At 59.3% G+C, this 19110-nt stretch overlaps 1 protein-coding gene across 1 annotated transcript in view; it reads right to left on the bottom strand.

Annotated features, from left to right (window-relative positions):
* FBLN2 (fibulin 2) overlaps nt 1-16386 on the bottom strand; it is a 67309-nt gene extending 50923 nt beyond the window's left edge. Inside the window, 1 exon segment of the mRNA XM_088831551.1 lies at nt 16287-16386. The gene's annotated coding sequence lies outside the window, so the exon portion shown is untranslated.
* Between the last annotated feature and the right edge of the window lie 2724 nt (nt 16387-19110).

Below are 19110 nucleotides of genomic sequence, written 5' to 3'. Positions count from 1 at the left end.
AAGTGACACTTGAGCTGCGTCCCTCTCGGGAGGCAAAGCAGAGCAGACGCAGAGACAGTGATTGCAAAGGGCCTGAGGCAGCACCGGGGCTGGGGAGACGGAGGGGGACCCCCACCCACAGGGCCCACCCACCACCGTGCAGCCCAGCGACCAAGGGCCAGCTTGGTAACGGCCAATGAGCCCCGGAGCCTGGAGTGATCCGATGGGATGCTCGACTTAAAGGGTTCCTCTGCTGCCACATTGACAGCAGGAAGCTGGGCAAATGACGGGCGGTGAGAGGGGATGTGGCGGGACCAGCTGACGGCCTGGGTGGGGGGTGAGCAGTCCAGGAGAAGCGGAGGTCTGGGCCTGAGCGTCTGGAAGGATGGATGGAGCTGGGGCTTCCATGGAGGAGGGCCATGGACATGCCGGGGAGACTGGGCCTGGATGAGTTTGAGAAGCCCGGAGATGGTCCAGGTGAGGACGGTAAGGATCCAGCTGAGGACAGGAGCGTGTGCGCGGTGGGGCCAGAAGCCAGGGAGTCCCTGGGCGAGCGCTGACCCCCACGGCCCACCTCAGGAGGGTGGAAGACCCCACAACAAGGAGGCCCAAGATCCCCTTGACAAACCACAGAGACGGGGGAACAAAGGCAGCCCCTCCAGGTCAGAGACAGACCGAGCTGCAGGAAGCTCCCCGTCCCCGGAGATAAGCAAGCCGACTGGGAACCCACACGCAAGAGAGGACTGGGAGGGCACGGCCTCTACACTGCTGGTTCTCGGATCCAAACACGCCGTTCCAGGGGGTGCCCGCTGCTGTTCTCCCAGGGCCCCTGCCGGACAGAGTCCCCCAAATGTCTGGCTTCTGCAGCGGGGCCCCCCTTCCAACCTGAAACGAGGACTCACAAGGAGAAGGCCTGAGAAAGGGTTCTTGACCTCCTGCAGCCAGAGAGTGGGGGACACGCGGAGACCCTGTGGTGGCCTGGGAGATGGGGCCAGATCGGGGGCCAGGGAGACGCAGAGTGGGGCTCCCCCAGGCTCTCCCGACACCCGCGGATGAGCCAAGCTGGGCAAGGCACGCACGTTGACGATACTAAGACTACGGCTGTCACAGAGCCAGCGGCCTACGTGAGCCCTGGAGCGGACGCTGCGAAAGGGGCACTCGTGCGTGCAGGGCGGGAGCCGGGCTCTCCAGACCCGCGGGGTCCCCCCCAGGAATCTGCAGCCCACGGCGATGGCCAGTGATGGGCATCCTCTCGGGGCCTCATGCTCCATCACCAAGAGGCAGAAACAAGAGGCCTTTAGACGGGAGGGAAGATGGGAGACGCCTGCAGCTGGGGGCATCCCACTCTGCGGGCCCGGGGCAGCAGCAGGGAGGTGGGTGGCCCGGGCTGACCACAGCTCTGCCAGGGAGGCGTTCTGATGCAGCCCCGGGGTCAGGGTCTCACAAGCTGGATGTGGGCAGGGCGGGGCCGCAGCTCGCTCAGCAAGGCTGTCTTCCAAGGGTGTCCAGGGAGACATGCCTACTGTCCCACAGCCCCGCATCCACAGGGCGCCCATGGAACAGGGGGCTGGCAACACTGCCCTCACTGCCCGGCTGTGAGCTCCTCTCCCTGCCACCCTCGCTGCTACCTGCCCCCCCAAACACAGACACAGATTCCTCCATTCAGATGACCCCCAACCCCATAAATGGACCACAGCATACCCATCCACAGAAGCCCCGGATTCACACTGAGCTTGAAGGCCACCCTGGTGCCCCCCACGGGGGACACCGCCTCATCACCACTCCCGAGCCACCACCGAGCACGGGGTCTGGCCTCACGTGACAGACAGCGAGTCACAAGATAAGGGAATTCTTCCTTTCTCCAGTTCGCTGAGCCTTCTTATTCTGACAAGAACAGGCTTGCCAGAGCTAGCCAATAAAAACACAAGACATGCAGTTACAGAGGAATTTCAGATAAACAAGGCATCATTGTTGGGTACTAAGTCAGTCCTGCACGATATTTGGGAGGTACGTATTCCATCGTTTCTCTGAAATTCCAGTGTAACTGGGCATCCTACATCTTTACCAGGCAACCCGGTAAAGAGAACAAAGTCTCAGGTTGACGCTGGTGTGGCTTCAAAACTTTAAAACTATCTGTGGGGCATCTTTCTTTTAAACCAGAGGCAGACACAGCCAAACGCTGAGGCTCTCAAGCTGCGGGGGATGAGAGAAGGGAAATAAACACTCAGGACCCTTGTAGACACACCAGTTACAAGCACACACGTGACCGGGGCCACCTGGCCTGCTGGCCGCCACCTCACAGGGCAGCGCTGGCCCCAGCGTCTCCCAGAAGCCTGTCCAGACCGCTGCCCGCTGCCCCCAAGTCCAAGCAGAGGGTGATCACCGACCAGCCACCCCACCGCCTGTCCAAGGAGCGTGTTTGGAGCCCACGTGGTGCTTCTGAAAATAGTTGCTGTTATTAACACTGCAGTGTTGCTAATTTACATAATCGATTTAATGTTACGACACATAAAATCAGAACATTTTACAGTCAACCTGGATTTTCAATTTCTCTAGGAAAGTCTGAAGCTGGGCCTGACGGCAGGGCCTCAGTGGTCCACGGCGGCTCCACGCTCACTGTCCATCGGCACCACGGGGCTCCCCCCGGCACCCCATTTCTATCCCCTGGAACCCTCCTGGGCCCCTCCTGTCTACACACAGGCAAGAGAGTTTCAGGGGAGGCAGGGGTCCCTGCTTCTTCCCGGCCAGAGTCTCTACATGAACCGCCTAGTGTTCTGGGCTAGGAACTGTCTCTTCTCTAAGTGGAAGCTGGAGAATTGTGCCCACTCCAAGAAGTCCACTCCAAGGAGCCTTGAAACCTAGAGAGCATATTAAAATCCAGAGACATCACTTTGCCAACAAAGGTCTGCAGAGTCAAAGCTATGGTTTTTCCAGCAGTCAGGTACAGACGCGAGAGCTGGACCAAGGCCACAAAGAAGGCTGAGTGCCGAAGAAATGATGCTTTCAAACTGTGGTGCTGGAGGAGACCCTTGAGAGTCCCCTGGACTGCAAGGAGACCCAACCAGTCAATCCCAAAGGAAATTAACCATGAATAATCATTGGAACTAGACATGGAACAACAGACTGGTTCCAAATAGGAAAAGGAATACATTAAGGCTGTATATTGTCACCTTGCTTATTTAACTTATATGCAGAGTACATCATAAGGAACGCTGGGCTGGAAGAAGCACAAGCTGGAATCAAGATTGCTGGGAGAAATATCAATAACCTCAGATATGCAGATGACACCACCCTTATGGCAGAAAGTGAAGAGGAACTCAAAAGCCTCTTGATGAAAGTGAAAGAGGAGAGTGAAAAGGTTGGCTTAAAGCTCAACATTCAGAAAACGAAGATCATGGCATCCGGTCCCATCACTTCTTGGGAAATAGATGGGGAAACAGTGGAAACAGTGTCAGACTTTATTTTTTTGGGCTCCAAAATCACTGCGGATGCTGATTGCAGCCATGAAATTAAACGACGCTTGCTCCTTGGAAGGAAAGTTATGACCAGCCTAGATAGCATATTAAAAAGCAGAGACATTACTTTGCCAACCAAGGTCCGTCTAGTCAAGGCTATGGTTTTTCCAGGGGTCATGTATGGATGTGAGAGTTGGACTGTGAAGAAAGCTGATCGCCGAAGGATTGATCCTTTTGAACTGTGGTGCTGGAGAAGACTCTTGAGAGTCCCTTGTACTGCAAGGAGATCCAACCAGTCCATTCTAAAGGAGATCAGTCCTGGGTGTTCATTGGAAGGACTGATGCTAAAGCTGAAACTCCAATACTTTGGCCACCTCATGCGATGAGTTGACTCACTGGAAAAGACTCTGATGCTGGGAGCGACTGGGGATAGGAGGAGACGGGGAAGACAGAGAATGAGGTGGCTGGATGGCATCACCGACTCGATGGACATGAGTTTGAGTGAACTCCGGGAGTTGGTGATGGACAGGGAGGCCTGGCGTGCTGTGGTTCATGGGGTCGCTAAGAGTCGGACACGACTGAGTGACTGAACTGAACTGAACTGAATCATTGGAAGGACTGATGCTGCAGCTGGATCACCCCAGACTCAGAAAGGTAAGAAAGTAATGTCCTAAAATGTCGACTCAATGGACATGAGTTTGAGCAAACCCCGCGAGATGGTGAAGGACCGGGAAGCCTGGCGTGTTGCAGTCCATGCGGTAGCAGAGTCGGACACGACTGAGCGACTGAACCACCACAACACGTGTCCTGAAAATAGTGTCTGCACACTGATGTTCACAACAGCATTATTGACGCTAGCACAAAGGGAAAAGTAACCCAGGCGTCCATCAACAGACAGACGGATCAACATTATCCAGTTCCCTACACACAACGGAGTGTTATCCAGCCGTAAAAGGGAAGTTCTGACACTTGTGACAACACGGATGAACGTGGAAAGCACCGCTCGGTGAAACAAGTCAGACACAAGGAACAAGGGCTGTGTGACCTGCTTCTGCGCGGTCCTTAGAGAAGTCAGCCCCCCAGAGACGGAAAGCAAGACGGTGGATGCGGGGGGTGCGAGGGGCAGTTGTCTAACGGGGAAGAGGGTCGGCTTGGCAAGATGAAAGGTTCTGGACAGGGTGGTGGGGACGGCCCCACAACAGTGGGAACGGACTTACCACTCAAAAGTGGCTCAGAGGGTCGGTTTTATACGTATCGTCTGCAGTCAAACGTAATAAAACACGTGCACTGTGGAGCCGAAAGTGAACAGACACGCAGCAGAGAGAGCGGAGGAGACGAAGCGCTGTGCCGAAGGCCCAGAAGGGAGCCAGGGCCGCCCCCGAGACCTCCCCGTTGCAGGAAGCTTCCTGGCAGCCAAGGCTAAAAGGGAAGTCGGAGGATGACCCGGTGCTCCTTGTCTGATCAGAGGAAGTCATCTAATTCTCTGGGAAAAATAAACGTGCTCTTGGCACAAAAAGTCAGGAGGGACTTTAGCTGTTGATCGGGTTCCTATTAACCTTTGCTTCCTCGGCACCAACAGAATGCCCAGCACGGGCCCGAGAACTTGCAGCGTGTTGATTTTATTCAACCGTGCTTGGCAGATAAGGAAACGCCGGCCCGCACAGGCCCACAGGGACGTCAACGACAAAAGGCGGTTCAGATATCGGAAGGCAGACCCGCCTGGCCAGGGAGCACAGCCTGGGGCCTCCATGTGGCAGACATTCACTGCCCACCCGCGACCTGCCAGCTGCCACGACAGGTACTGGGACACAGCCACGAACAAGACCCCTGGCGGCCAAGACCTCGCGTGGCCAGCATCCTGGTGGACGGAAGAGATAAGTAACCTGTAAGAACGAACAAGGAGGTTGTGAGGGATGGCCCAGGCAAGACGGGGCCGCGCAGGCCTCGCCAAGAGGCGACGCTTCGGCTGAGAGTCTCCTGGAACGAATGCAGTGGCCGTGCTGAGATGTGGGAGAAGCAAGCCAGACGGTGCTAACAGCACGTGCAAAGGTCCCGTGGCATGAACCAGCTGCACTCCTTGTGGCCGGCACGCAGGAAGACAAAGGGAGGAGGTGACGGGAACAGCCAAGACGGAAAAGAGGTGGGCTGTGAAAGTTAAGGAAGGAGAGAAGGTCAGAAGAGACAAGCCGTCAGTCACCCGCGCCCAGGGCCCCAGGGAACGTGGCAAAGTGTCTTGTAGACACTATTCCAGAGGGGTGGCGGGAGGCATCCCCGGGTCCCAGCACGTTAGGAAGTCATCAGGAAGCCAGAGGAAGATTCCAGCCACAGGAAGCAGGGAGCCGGGTCCAACTTTGTCATCGTCAAGGAGGGAGAGCAGGCACAGGGGGCAGGGCTAGACAGCCACGCCCAGTGAGACTGGGGGTACCTGGGTGCTGGGGGTGGGGGAACGGGCGAAGGGCCACGGAAGGAAGGGGTGTCCTCCGGGGTCAGAGGTGGTGGTGGTCGCAGGAGCGGTTCTTCACCGGTAAGCTGACTTTCATGGACTGTTTGGTACGTGTGTTTCTTCACAAGGGAAGAGGCTTTTAAAAGAAAAGAGCCTATTATGATAGTCCAGAAACAGGACACACAGAGCTGTTGGCAGAAGAAACGGGCAGCAGGGGACAGATACGACAAAATAGTCACAAATCACCCGAAGAAAAGTGATTAGGCCTGGCTTCCATCTTTAAAGGCTGATATTCCTTCCCTTTGTCGTGGAAAGACAAAAAGACAGGTCTGGCCGGGGCAGAGTGGGCAAGGCTGAGGGCAGAGGGGACTCGAGGGAGAGCGCAGGGGACCCCGGGTCTGGGGCCAACCCGAGGTGGCCACAGTGGCGCCCAGGCGGAAGGCACAGAGGGTGCTGGGGCCTGTGTGCTCACACCCGTGGCCCCTGGAGACCCCCACGGGTGAGCTTGTGAAAACACCAGGAAGATCACCCTTCCAGTTTCACAGCCAGACTTTTCCCCCTCCCTTCCCTCTCTTTGCTCATGAAGAGAAAAAAGAAAGTAAGTAAAATGATTAAATTCTCCTTAAATCCAGGGAGAGTTGAGCCTTCCTACATAATCGCTAATCTCATTATCAACATAAGCAGGTGAAAAATTACAAAGATGAACACCCGTGACTTACAATCAACCCTCGAGAAAAGAAAATGCTGCTTCTGGCACAGGATGGAGCTGCTATTTTCCTTCCCCAGGAGTCATGACTCGAGAGAGGAAAGACACACTGGGCGGAGCGGTGAGAAATGGCCCTGCCCGCGGCCAAGGCTGAGCTCATCACCCTCCCCACCTGCGTCCCCACGCCCTCCACCCAGCCCCAGGCAGGCAGACAGGCATCCAGCTTGCCCGTGGTCGTACCCGCCGAGGACTTCTTGCCCGACTGCCTCCCAGCTGCTAGAAATTCTGATGGTTCTCTACCACCCCCAAGCTCTTGGTTAAGCCACCCATCACCACAAAAGGAAAATGTGAGCAGAGCTGAGCACTGGATGTGGGATGGTTTCCCATCACCCACCGTACTCTCATCCTCCTTCCAAGAAGGGCCCCTGGATTTCATTCCAGGGTCCACACTACTCAACTGTCATGCCAACCAGTGCTTCTCATTCCTCTCGCAACAATGCCTAATCCAGGGATGGACACCAGGCCGACCTGAGCGCATGAGGCCCAATTCAGGTGAGACACTGGGCAAACGGCCTCTCTTATTCCCACCGTATTAGAGATGAACTGATTTAACACTGAGGGTCCCTGAAGCCATCCTGTTGTCAGGTGGAGACTGTCTGAGGCTGGAGTCAACTCAAAAACAAAACAAAACAAAGGCAAAGCCAAGATATAGAAAAAAGAGAAACAGAGTCACAGTGACAGCTGTTGAGCATCTGGATCCAGCCATACCTGAAGCTAACCGAAAAGCTGAACTCTGCAATATCATGTACTGATCTTGCTTAAGCTTTCCATCACTTTCAACCAAGAGTCTTAACAGACATATGGGCTTATATAAAAAAACTGATGCCTATCTCAGAGACTCTCTGGGACTCATGGAACCTGGGTTGAATACCGCTGGCCCAAGGATAAAGTGAAAACTCCTAAGGTTAGCTTTCAAAGTCCTTCACCATCCAACCCCCACCTATCTTTCCTACTCCATTTCTCTCAGCTGCCCTCCACATGCGTAATTCCTGCTAAATCCTAAGGCTCTGGTTCCCAAACGCTCATTTTGGCTCATATCGTTATCCCAAACAATGATGTCTGCACACCCACATCTCACCTTAGGGCCAAGACCCAAGGGCGGGTGGATGGAAGAATGGACGGGCGAATGAAGGCACAGGTGAACGCATGAATCAGTGGACGCAAGAGTGGGTGGCACCAGACGGAGGGTGGATGAGAAGGGGGGAGAGGAACCTGGCAGGGGGTGGACAGTGACGGAGCGGTGGACGGGCGTCTGACGGACGGCGGTCCGATCAGGGGTGCTGGGTGAACGGATGGCAGATGGAAGACAGACGGATGTGAAGATGGATCGGGGGATGGAGGAGGAACCAGCCTGTGGATAAACGTCTGGCGGATGGGCAGGCGGGTGGGTGCGAAGCTGGGTGAGGAGACGCAGGCAGCACGGACAGGATGGTGGGTTAACTGTGGGGGCATCAGCACGGGACGAACGGCCCAAGGACAGCGGGCGGGCTCGCAGGGAACAGTCAGCAGACAAGCGGACGCGCAGATGGCGGCTGGGCTGGCAGACCGTGAGCAAGCGAGGGGCGCTCTTGCTCCATCAGGGCTCCTCCCCGCCTCCCTGGAAGACCAGAACAGGGCCCGCGGCTCCCCTGCAGGCCAGCGTCTCAGGGGAGTCCTGCACTGCGGTGAACAGCATGCAAAGCGCGGGGCGGGTGTCACAGCAGCTCACGTTCACAGCCCAGCAGAGCCACCTCCTGCCGTCCGACCACGGACCAGAGGCTACAACTCTCCAAGCTTCCTTTTCCCCATCCATCCAGCGAGAACAGGCTACCCTCGCAGGGCGCTGTGGGATGAAATCGAAACGCAGCTGCAGAGGCCAGCCCGAGGCCTGGTCCAGTCAGAGCTGACGATAGTTCCCACTCTATTAAAAATTGTTCCAGCACCTACAATAAGAACGGGGCTGCCTCCTCCCGTTTTATGAGACTAGGAAAAGTCCTGATACCAAAAGCAGACGTGGACACAACAAGAGCGCGGCACCGGCCAGCCCCACTTATGAATCGAGCTGCCAAGCCCTAAGTAAAATATCAGAAAACTGAATCCAGCAGCACATTACAGGGGTAATAATACATCGTGTCCAAACAGGGTTTACCTCAGGAATGCAAGCGCCGTACAACACTGGAAAACCAAGGCAATTCCCTAAAAGACAAATTCTATGCGATCCGTCCAATAGATGCTACTCAATAAGCTTCGACATTTTGTGATTAAAAGCCCCGAGAGAAGTCAGCTGCTCCTGGTACAGCGGATCATCCACTCGGTCCCTCCCTGCCAGGCATGGAGAGCAGGAACACCCATCACCCACTCACCCCCACCACACACACACAGAATAAACTGGCCTTTGGAGGGGTTTAAGTCCTCCCCTGCATGCGTGCATGCTGTTATACATGACTCTATGTGACCCCATGGGCTGTAGCCCTCCAGGCTCCTCCATCCATGGGATTCTCCAGGTAAGAATACTGGAGTGGGGTTACCATGCCCTCTTCCAGGAGATCTTCCCGACCCAGGGATCGAACCCACGTCTCCTGTGTCTCTTGCATTGCGGGTGGACTCTTTAGCCACTGAGCCACCTGGGAAGCCCAACGTCTCCCCTGAAAGGGACACAAAGGTAGGAGATCGACTCTGGGGTCCACCGTTCCTTCAGAGCCTCCCAAACCAGGCACGTGCCCTCCTCCAGCCCCTGGACTCCAGGGGTCCATGGACACTGAGAAACCACTGGAGGGGGAAAGGGGAGTCCCCAAGTGGGGCTGGGACCCGGTTCTCCCCCTACCTCTGGGCTCATGCAGACCGCCTCCGGCTTCCTGTTTTCCTTCTCCATCAGAAGCAACATGTGTTTTCAAGGGAAGCTGAAAGACCAAGGGTCCCTCCACGAGACGCATGTCCATTACCTGCAGGTCCGTGTGAGCAGGAGTGCTGGGCAGAGGGGGATGAGGCAAGTGCACCTGTGTGCACGGGAAGCCTAAGTGAATACGCGTGTGGGCAGGTGTGTGCCCTGAGGCACGTTTAAGCATGTGTACGTGTGCATGAGTGTGAGCCTGTGCACGCCTGCCCCGCTGGGTTCCCAGCCGCACCGGTGTGACCAGGGTGTCAGCGCCTGCCACACCTGCCTCCTGTCCAACCTCAGCACGGGCAGCTCTGCCCACATCCCCACGCTCCGGGCTCCCGCGGTGCCCTGGGCAGGCTGGTTCTGCTACCACCTCCCCTCTAACCCAGACGGGCCAGATGCCCACAGGGCCAAGGCGGGAAGGTTGCCTCCCCAAGCTGGGAGCTGACATCTCCCACACACAGGCTGGAGGCGGGGACTCCGCTCTCCTGCTCAGCCCTGATGTTTCCGGTGGGCGGGAGAGTGGGGATGGGTGGCTGGAGTCACTCGCCCAGCCCCAGCACAGGAGCAGCACAGGATGGGAGATGCGTCCTCAATGTGAGTGTCACCTACACTCATCCCAGAAGGGCCTTCAGCAACAGAGAAAAACTCACCTGACGTCACCTGGCAAGTCACTGGCTAAGCTGGAGGTCACACCGTAACCACCGCCGGTGTGTGTCCACCCTTCATACAGAAGCCCCCTCTCCTGGGTCCTCCTCTGAGCCTCACGGAGGCCAGGGAGGGACTCTGGGGTTGGGGGTGGGGGGCAGGGACAGGCAGGCAGGCAGACAGACAGACAGGGACGGGCAGGGGCCACCCTCCAAAGCATCAGCGTCCGGAAGGCAGTGCAGCAAGGGAGGCTCTGTGACCATCGGGGCCTCTGCCATGCCAGCAACCCCATTTATTTGCACGGCCCTGAAATTTAGAAATGTCTTACAACTGTCCCCAAAGGGCGCCCAAGGCCGTCAGTCAACTCTGCTAGAGCAGAGATGGGCAACAAGTGGGATTAAGCCCTGGACCCTGGAGGTCAGGGTTCAAATGTGAGCGCAGCTCCCCCCAGGCTGTGGGCGGCTCAGAGCACGTGACCCCAGAGCAGACCTGTTCCTGTCTGCTCATGAGACCAATCACAACAGCCTCCCGGCAACACGGGCAGACTCCAGAGGAGATGTGAGGCCTGCAGCGCGGCACCAGGCAAGCCAGGCACTCAATAAAGGACCTGCCTCAGCTCCCCTCAATCTCACAGCTCCTCAGGTCTGCCCATTGCTCTGTGCCCTCTGCCAGGCACACCCTTCTGGCCTGAGCAAACTCCTATTCATCCCTAAAGACCCAGGTCAGTATGCCCTCTGCCAGGAAATCTTTCCTGGGCATTCACAGCTGCCTTTTTTGCCCTCCCTGTGCCCTGTGCATGGAGTCCTGACCACTTGGAGTAAGGAAGGCTGGGCTGGAGGTCAGGACTCCGCAGCCTCACCCCGAATCTCCAACTCCCCAACTTCCAGGCCCGGGCAGGTGCACCGGCACCCTGGCCTGGCAGGGTCCTCACCCCACCGTCACCCAGCACCTCAGACCCCTCTTCTCACGCTTTAGGCCATTCCTGGGCACCAAGTGACAGCAGAGCCAGGAGGGCTGTCCCCAGTTTGCAGATGAGGAAACTGAGGCCCTAGGAGGTGAGATGGCCTGAGGCCAGCAGGGTCTGCTCAAAGGCAAAAGCCTCCAGGGTTGCAGGGGGTCATCCACTCCTGGGCACACGGGGGCTGGTGGCCCCCACCCTCTTGGCTACACAGAGGCTCTTGACGCTCCCCGCCAACTATGCCACCCTGGCAGACAGGCACAGCACTTCCTTGCTGATGCTGACCAGGCGGGGGTGCCCTGGCCACCCACATTACAGCACACTCCCCCACCACCGAAAAGCCAGGATCCCCACCCTGGAGGAAGGAAATAACCTTTCCCCAAACCAGCACTTTCTTTGCAATGATCTCCATATATGGGAAGACGGGCACCTTTGCAGTGCTTCCAGATTCCAACAACCCTGAGGACAATGGTGCAAGTGACGCATGACTTGACCCCACAGGGGCCCCGGGAAGGGACCAGCCCGAAGGAAAGGAATTAGTGGTTCGTGCGGCCGTGGTACCCCGCAATCCAGAGCCGGCTGCCCTGGGGCAGGACCCGGGGTGGACAGCCCTGGCCCTCACTTGCAGAGTGACTGCAGCCAACCTCCCACCTGCCCTGTCACCCGCCCAGGCCTCCTGCTGGCTGGTGGACCCCCGCCCCTCCGCTCAGAAATGCCCAAGGCTGCCCACCTGTCACCCTCAGAGCAGGACTTAAGGTCCTCCCTGTCCGGTCCAGGGAGTGAGGCCAGACTCACAGCCCGCCTCCCCTCCAACTCATCTGAGAGGAACCAGTGTTCTCCTGTCCACCCCCAACATTCACATTACAGAGAAAGTATCATCCCCTCCAGGAAGCCCTCCCTGACCACACCCAAACTTCCAGAGGCGCCGTTATCTCCCCTAGAACTGCTCTGATGGAAGCATTTCAGAACTGCCTACAGGGGTCCCTGGGGCCCTCAGGATGGACAGGAGGAACTCTGGGCTGGCCCACACCAGAGGCTGTCCTGAGTGCTGTGTGTGAGGAGGGAGCTCAAGGTCCCTCATACGGAAGGAACCCTGAGTCCACCCAGCCTCTCCCGGCTGCTCCCACACAATCCCCACCCTGGGTTCCCAACCTTCCTGGAGGCAGGCTGCAACCCCACTCCCAGAAGCCAGGGGTCCCTGAAAATCCCAATCAGATCGGCCTGCTCACATTGGATTTATCATCACACCCAGGGTAAAACTAAAACTGAAAATCCTCCTGTATCCCCAGACCTGACCACCCCCGTGCCCACGGGGTCCTTCCTTCTGCTGCTCCGGGTTACCTGTCCCGTCTGTGCCCCGTCGCTGACGTCCCACCTACAGCAGCCCCCCCCGCTCCAGGCCTGGGCCAGCTTCACCTGCCTTGCAGCCCAGGCACACCCGGCGGCCTCGGGACCTCACATGAGCATCCATCTGTCTCCCCGAGGCAGCGAGCTCTCTGGGGGGCAGAGGAGCTGGTCCTGGCACTGCTTTCCCCAAGGACAGCGACCAGCACCCACTGGGTATCACTTCCTTCCTCCTTCCAACAACCCTAAGAGATGGGTTATGACACCACTGGACAGAGGGGGTCCTGTCCCGAAGGAAGCTTGGCCTGCGAGCAGCAGAGGTGGGATCTGAGCCTTGCGGGACTTCCTTGCGCCCAGCAGGCCCCCATGGTCTGGACCTGTCGCTAAGCTCCAACCCGGCTGGCAGACGGACTGCAGAAGCAGGCTGAAGATGGGGCGCTAAGCGCCATGGTGCCCACCCCAGGAAGAGCCAGCAATCAAATCTGGAGAGGGAAACTCCCACAGGAAAAGAGGCAGAGGGAAGGGGGGCATCTTTTCTTTTGTCCAATCGCCAAACTGTGCAAACCGTGACTTTGCTCGCATCTAATTTTAATCACAGTGGAAACCTTTGTATACCATGCCAGGAAGAAGTCAGTCTGTTCAGTAAAGCAGGGAACTTAGAAACCGTCCTGAAACACTGCACTTACAACTCACAAGTGAACACTCACCCGCCAACTGCTCAGCTGCATCTGACTCTAATGTAACGCTTTAACAGCGAATACAGTGGGACGGCTCAAAATCCAAAAACACAAAGCTCGCAGTGGGAGTGTCACCTGATCTGACACCCTGGTCCCCCACCGTGTGCTCTCCAGGTAAAGCACAGGTAACCACTGCAACTCCCCCCAGGGCTTCCTCCCAGCGTTTGCCTAGGAGCATATAAGCGAATGCAGATCTACAGCTCTTAGTTGACGCAAGACACGCTGTGTTTTACACACTGATCACCACCTTCTTCTCTTCTCTCCACGGACCTCAGGATCAGAGCCTCCTTTGAAGCTGCAGAGTGTTCCGCCGGGAGGTGGCACCAACAGCTATTTCACCAGCACGTGTCACCCCGGATCTCAAAGGTCTGTCAACGGCCCTGTCTCCTCACCTACCCTGCAGCTTCTCAAGGGGGAAACCTGTCCTCGGGCCCAGGCCTGGAGAGGGCCTCCTCACTCCTGCCAGCACCTTCCTGGTAGGGGCACACAGCCTCCAGATCGCGCCGCCAGGGAGGCTGCCTTAAAATGGCAATTAGAGCTCGTGGCTGCCTGCATAAACACTTCTCCGCAGCTTTCCAAGTCCCTGCCCTGACCCTCGTCCCCTCCCCTACCGGCTCCAGTTTCCTCCCTTTCAGTCCCTCGTCCCTCGAACGCGCCAAGGCTCACACACACCACGCCGGGGCCCCACCAAAGGCCGTTTGCACCAGCTGCGCCCTCAGCCTGCTCGCTCCCATCTCAGTTCAGAGATGCCCTCCTCCGAGGACCCTGTCCTCCCACCCAGGGCTGGGCTGCCCTGTTGGCTTCAGCGCCTTTATAGCAACTACACCTGTCTGAAGTCAACCTAATTCAATACTCTGTTGCCTGAGTCACCCTACCTGGTAGGCTGGAACTACATCCCAGGGCCAGGCCTTCAGTTTGGGGGGTGGGCAGGTGGTGAGAGGTGGGACATCAGGGTTCAAGAAGCCAGAGAGGGGAAACACCCAGTCACCTCCTGTGCAGCGGGCCCCAGGCTCCCCGCCCCAACACCCCATTTCAGGACCGTGAGCCCTGGAAAGCCATCAGACAGAACCCGCTTTACCGAAGAGAAGACACAGGGTTACAGAGGGGCGGAACAGGCCCCTGGCACCCTCCTCCGTAGCAGGAACGAAAGCTTCAAGGTACAGTGATGAGGCCGGGGGCCGAGTCCACCCCCAAGTCCCGCGTGCCGCCCACAGGGCCGGTCCTCAGTCAGTCAGTCAGCAAACTTCCAGGGGGCCACCCACCACAGGCATACTCGGCTGGCATGAGTTCGGCCGCATCCATGAGGCAGAAAGAGAGCAGAGTCACAGCAACCAGGCCTTAACACAGCCACCGCCCCACCCCACGCCACCCAGCGAGAGGCCGCCAAGGAGTGGGAGCTGGGAGCCTGTCCTCCGGCCTGAGCCCCGCCCTGCAAAGCGCACCCTCCTCCTCCAAGGCCAGCCAGGGGTGCAGAAAGGAAGGGCTCCCTGCTCCCCCCCACAGCAGACACAGAATTCTTTCTGATGCCCAACAGGACACACCAAGGTCCTCCAGAGGCCTTGCAGCCTTGGGGAACTCGGGGTCTTCAGCCTGGCGGTCCCGGGGTCACAGTGACTGCAAGGCCACAGCAGGAAGAGTGTCCACCAGCCCAGGCCCACTTGGAGTGGGTGCTGCTGCTGCAAGAACACCCCAGTTTATACAGCAGTTCTGGGGGGAGCCACAAATGTGAAAGTGGCCAGCTGGGGACTACGGCCAAGTGGGCCCCGGCCCCGACCCCAGGGGCGGCAGGCAAGCCAAACTACCCAAAGGCACCAACCCCCAGTGACATGGGTCCTGAGCCTCCAGAACCCTGTGATTTCTCTCTCACAAGACGGAAATCCGGACTTTTCTGTGAAGCTCACCCATCTGTAAATGCTGACAGCTAATTAAATTTTTAAAAATAATACTAACGTGCTGAAAGCCAAACCAAACAGGCAGGGCCAGGCTCAGTGGGGGCTGGCAAGTCTGCGCCTCCAGAGTAAAAGCCTCTGACTCCATCCACGCCCTGCCCACTGCCCTTCCCAAGGCTCTGGACCCAGTTGGGGGGTGGGCAGTCGATCCAGCAGTAGTTCCCAGGCCCTCCCTTCCTCCTGGGGGAGGCGGGGATCTTCACCCCTGTTTGCATGTGGGGACGGGGACGCTCAGAGTCCCAATCACTCAGCCACAGACTCGGGCCAGGCCCAGGCACTAGCTGGCTCCAGGAGGGCCCTGCAGTGGCACCTTGATCCTTGGGGCTCAGGGTGACGGTCAGCACCCAAATGTTCTTTCCCTTTTTCCATCTCTGGCCGGTCATGGCGACACCTGCTGGCTCAGGCCAGCTTTGAAAGACCAGCCCAAGCGGTGGGCACACACTGGTGGGAATGAGACCCTGTGAGCACAAAGGGCGAGAGGGTGCCCCTGGCTGGAGAGAGGGCAGGAGGAGAGGGGCGGGGGTGGGGGGGGCGGGGGGCGGGGGCAAAGAGGAGGACGGAGGTTAGCAGGGCCAGTCACCCCGGCCTGCACTCCCGGGAACCACCCGGGCTCCCCCACAAGGGACAAAGCCTCCAGCGGCTGGCCTGGGCCCCAGCGGGGTCAGGAGGGCATGAAGCAGGATGCCCACCAGGGTTGGGGGGGCCGGGGCAGCCCGACGAGGAGGCTGTTGGCTTGTGCAGGCATTCGTGGTGTGTGTGTGGGGGGGGTCTGCTCACCACCGCAGGCACGCGTGTGACACACGGGAGAGGCGTGTGGGACAGACACACGTGTGTGGCACGCCCGCGTGCACGGCGGCGAGGCACACGCGCTTCTCAGGCTGGAGGCGGGCGTGCGTGTCCGGGGCCGCCCGTGTGCAAGGCACGTGTGGGTGAAGCCTGCGCGCACACAAGAGACGTGAGGAGCCGGGTGTGAGGGGCCGGGAGTGCGCGGGGCCCGCGCGGGAGCAGGGGAACCTGGGCCCCCGCGGCGGGGGACGCGCGGGAGGGGAGAGCGGTGCCGACCGACCAGGGCCCGGGGGCGGACTAGGCGGGGGGCGCGGCCGAGGGGCGCGGGGGCCGGGGGCGCGGGCCGGGGTCCGCGTGCACTCACCGCGCTGCGCTGCGCTCCGCTCGCCCGGCCGCCCGCGCGTCCCGCGTCCGTCCGTCCGGCCGTCGGCGCGCCGAGAGCTCGCGGAGCCCGGCGGCGGCGCGGGGCGGGCCGGGGGCGGGCCGAGCGCGCGCCGGGCCCGGGCCGCCCTGGCCCCTCCGCCTCCGGGGCGGGGTCTCGGCCGCCGCTCCCCGCCCCGCCGCGCCCCCGGGGCCGGACGTGGCCGCGCCGCGCGTGCGCCTCGAGCCCCGGGCGCCTGCGACCCGGCTCGGCTCGGAGCCCCCGCCTGGCCCTGCAGCCCTCAGGGGGCTCTGGCGGCCAGCTGGGCCTCAGTGTCCCCGCCCGGAAGATGGGCCGGCCTCCCCGAGCATGTGGAGAGGGCCCCTCTCACCCGCTCGCTGCCCGTCTGGGGGCTCCCACACCACCCCTGGCCTGCCGGCACCGGGTCCCAGCCCCCTGCCTAGGCTGTTCTTTTCCCCAGCCCACACGGCTGCCTGTGGCCACTGTGTGACCTCAGCCACGGCCCTTGACCTCTCTGAGCCCAGGCTCTTGAGCAGTCATATCCTGGGCTGTTGGTGGGGAGCCACGGAGAACCCCATATTATGCCCTCCTGGATGGGTGCGACAGGCAGTGAACACTCCAAGCTGTCAGCTCAGAAGGTTGAGTGCCCTGACGCCAACCCCCACAGCCGAGGTGGGGGGCGTCGTCCGGCCCCCACTCACTGGGTTTGGCGGCCTTGGAGCTGGGGAGAGGACCTCCAGGGACAAGCTGCCTTCCCGAGACCTCCCAGGCCCTGTCTCCTGGCCAAGGGCTCAGAAGCCTGTCCCAAAACCCACGTAAGCAAAACCGGCCACTGCCAGACCAGGGCAGCCCGGTGAAAGGGGAACTGGCCCCCAAACCCCTGGGCCCTGGAGGCCTAGACTCTGGTACAGGGACCCAGCCCCCGGCCCCTTCCCCACCACCAGCTTAGGGCCCCAGAGAGTCAGGATCCCAGAACTCTGTCCTTCCATCACTGTCTCTCTTTTCACCGTAAAATTTACAGAGCGTGAAATTCACCACGGCAAGTGCCATTCAGTGGCGTCCGGACAGCCACAGCTTTCTCTGCTGGCGTCTCCGTCCCCATCTCTCTTTGCTGCTGTGGGTCGCGTCTCCCTGTGTCTCTGGGTGTCTCCTTCAGATGGCCCGTGTCTCCCAGGCCCTCTGGGGGCGCCCCCCCCCCCCACCGACCCTGTCGGTCTGCGCCTCTGTCTGTCTTCCTCTATCCTTCTCGGTCTCTGCATCTCCCTGACTCAGCCCTTCGTCTCAGCCCAGCGACGTCTGGGACCACCTTCCGTCCCTGCCAGGAGACGCGGGGTCCAGTGGCGGCCTCACATCTGAGCAGCAGCCGTGGGCCGCCGTGGGCCCTGCCCCCACCCCAAGGGCCTGCAGAGCCCAGACTGGGGTGAAGCAGCCAAGGGCAAAGGCAGAAGGGAAGCCGCCTGCCCAGGGTCACCCAGCTGGGAAGAGGTGAAGCCAGAGAGTGCCGAGGGGCTCAGACTGGCCGACGGAGGGGCCAGTTCTATACTGAGAGCCTGGGGCCAGGCTGGCTGGCTTCCTGCTTAACCCCACCAGGCCCTTTCTCTGCAGGCCCGTTTCCCCTGAGGCTTGTTCTCACCTGGGGTCTCTGCGTTAGCCATTCCTGGAATGTCCTTCCCCCAGATCCCCATACAATGGTCACTCCCCACCCCACCCCCAGGGAGCCATCCTTGAGACCCCAGCAGAGATAGCAACTATGAATTAATCAGTGTAGGCTTCCATTCCTCAGAGTTCTTGTCCCTAGATGCCTTTTAAAATCCGTTTATAAGTAACTCTAGGTAAGCTAACCTGGTAAGGAGTCCACCACCCACTGGCTGTGTGATCTTGGGCAAGTTGCTTGACCTCCCTGAGCCTTGATTGTCTCAACTGTCAAATGAGCCAAATGACGTCAGGGCCAATCTCCTGGGATTTGTGCGGAGGATTAAATGAGTTGAAATCCAAGAGCACTTTGAACAGGGCTTGGCCCCGGGGGCGAGCTCAGTGAGTATCTGGTGATCGGGTGAGTGGTGAATTGAATCCTTCCTTCTCTCGGCAGCCGTGGAAGGCACTGGGCAGCTCTCCACTCTCAGATGCACTCCCTTTCCGCCCCAGGTGTCCAGGCCGGGAGGGACGGCAGTGAGGTTGGGCCTCACCTTCCAACCCGCCCCCAAGGCCTGGCCAGCTTTCTAGAAGATAAAGCGGAGATACTGCACTGTTATCTGAGCTGGAGATGAGCCAAGGCAGCCGGCCCCTCAGAGTCCTGCCAGGGCCGTTATCGCAAACAGTGTGCACATCACCCACCAGGAATTTGGGGCCCGGGGCCCGGCCAAGACAGGATTGGAGGAAGTTCCGGGCCGATAAGGCTGAGACAGAACACTCAGAGTGGGCAGAGGGGTTACATCGGGGACAATCTCCCGGGCATCGAGGCGCCAGGGCTGGCAGGTGTGGGGGCTCACCTGAACCCCTCTGCCAGCCCTGGTGGGGCGGAGAAGGCCTACTGAGCTTGCTGGGTCTATATCCTTGCTGAGTAGGCAGGAGGAGGTCCTGTGCCTCTCCTGGCGCGTGAGAGATGAGAGTGACCACAGTGATAACCCCAGACAACAGTCACGTAGGTTTGAACGCACGGGCTCTGAAGCCAAAGGGTTGATTTAAGGCCATATCTGCCTGCGTGACATTCGTGGGGGTCTGCAGCCCTCTACCCTCAGTGGACTCGTGTGGAAAATAGTTCCTGTCCTGTGGGATTGTTCTGAAGATGCTTACGGCGTGTCTGGCA

The sequence above is a fragment of the Moschus berezovskii genome, chromosome 24 (assembly GCF_049115385.1).
Source record: "Moschus berezovskii isolate FMDL1 chromosome 24, NW_MosBer_1.0, whole genome shotgun sequence".
NCBI lineage: Eukaryota > Metazoa > Chordata > Mammalia > Artiodactyla > Moschidae > Moschus > Moschus berezovskii.
The sequence above is the reverse complement of the archived record's forward strand: the minus strand, read 5'-3'. Positions and strand labels throughout refer to the sequence as shown.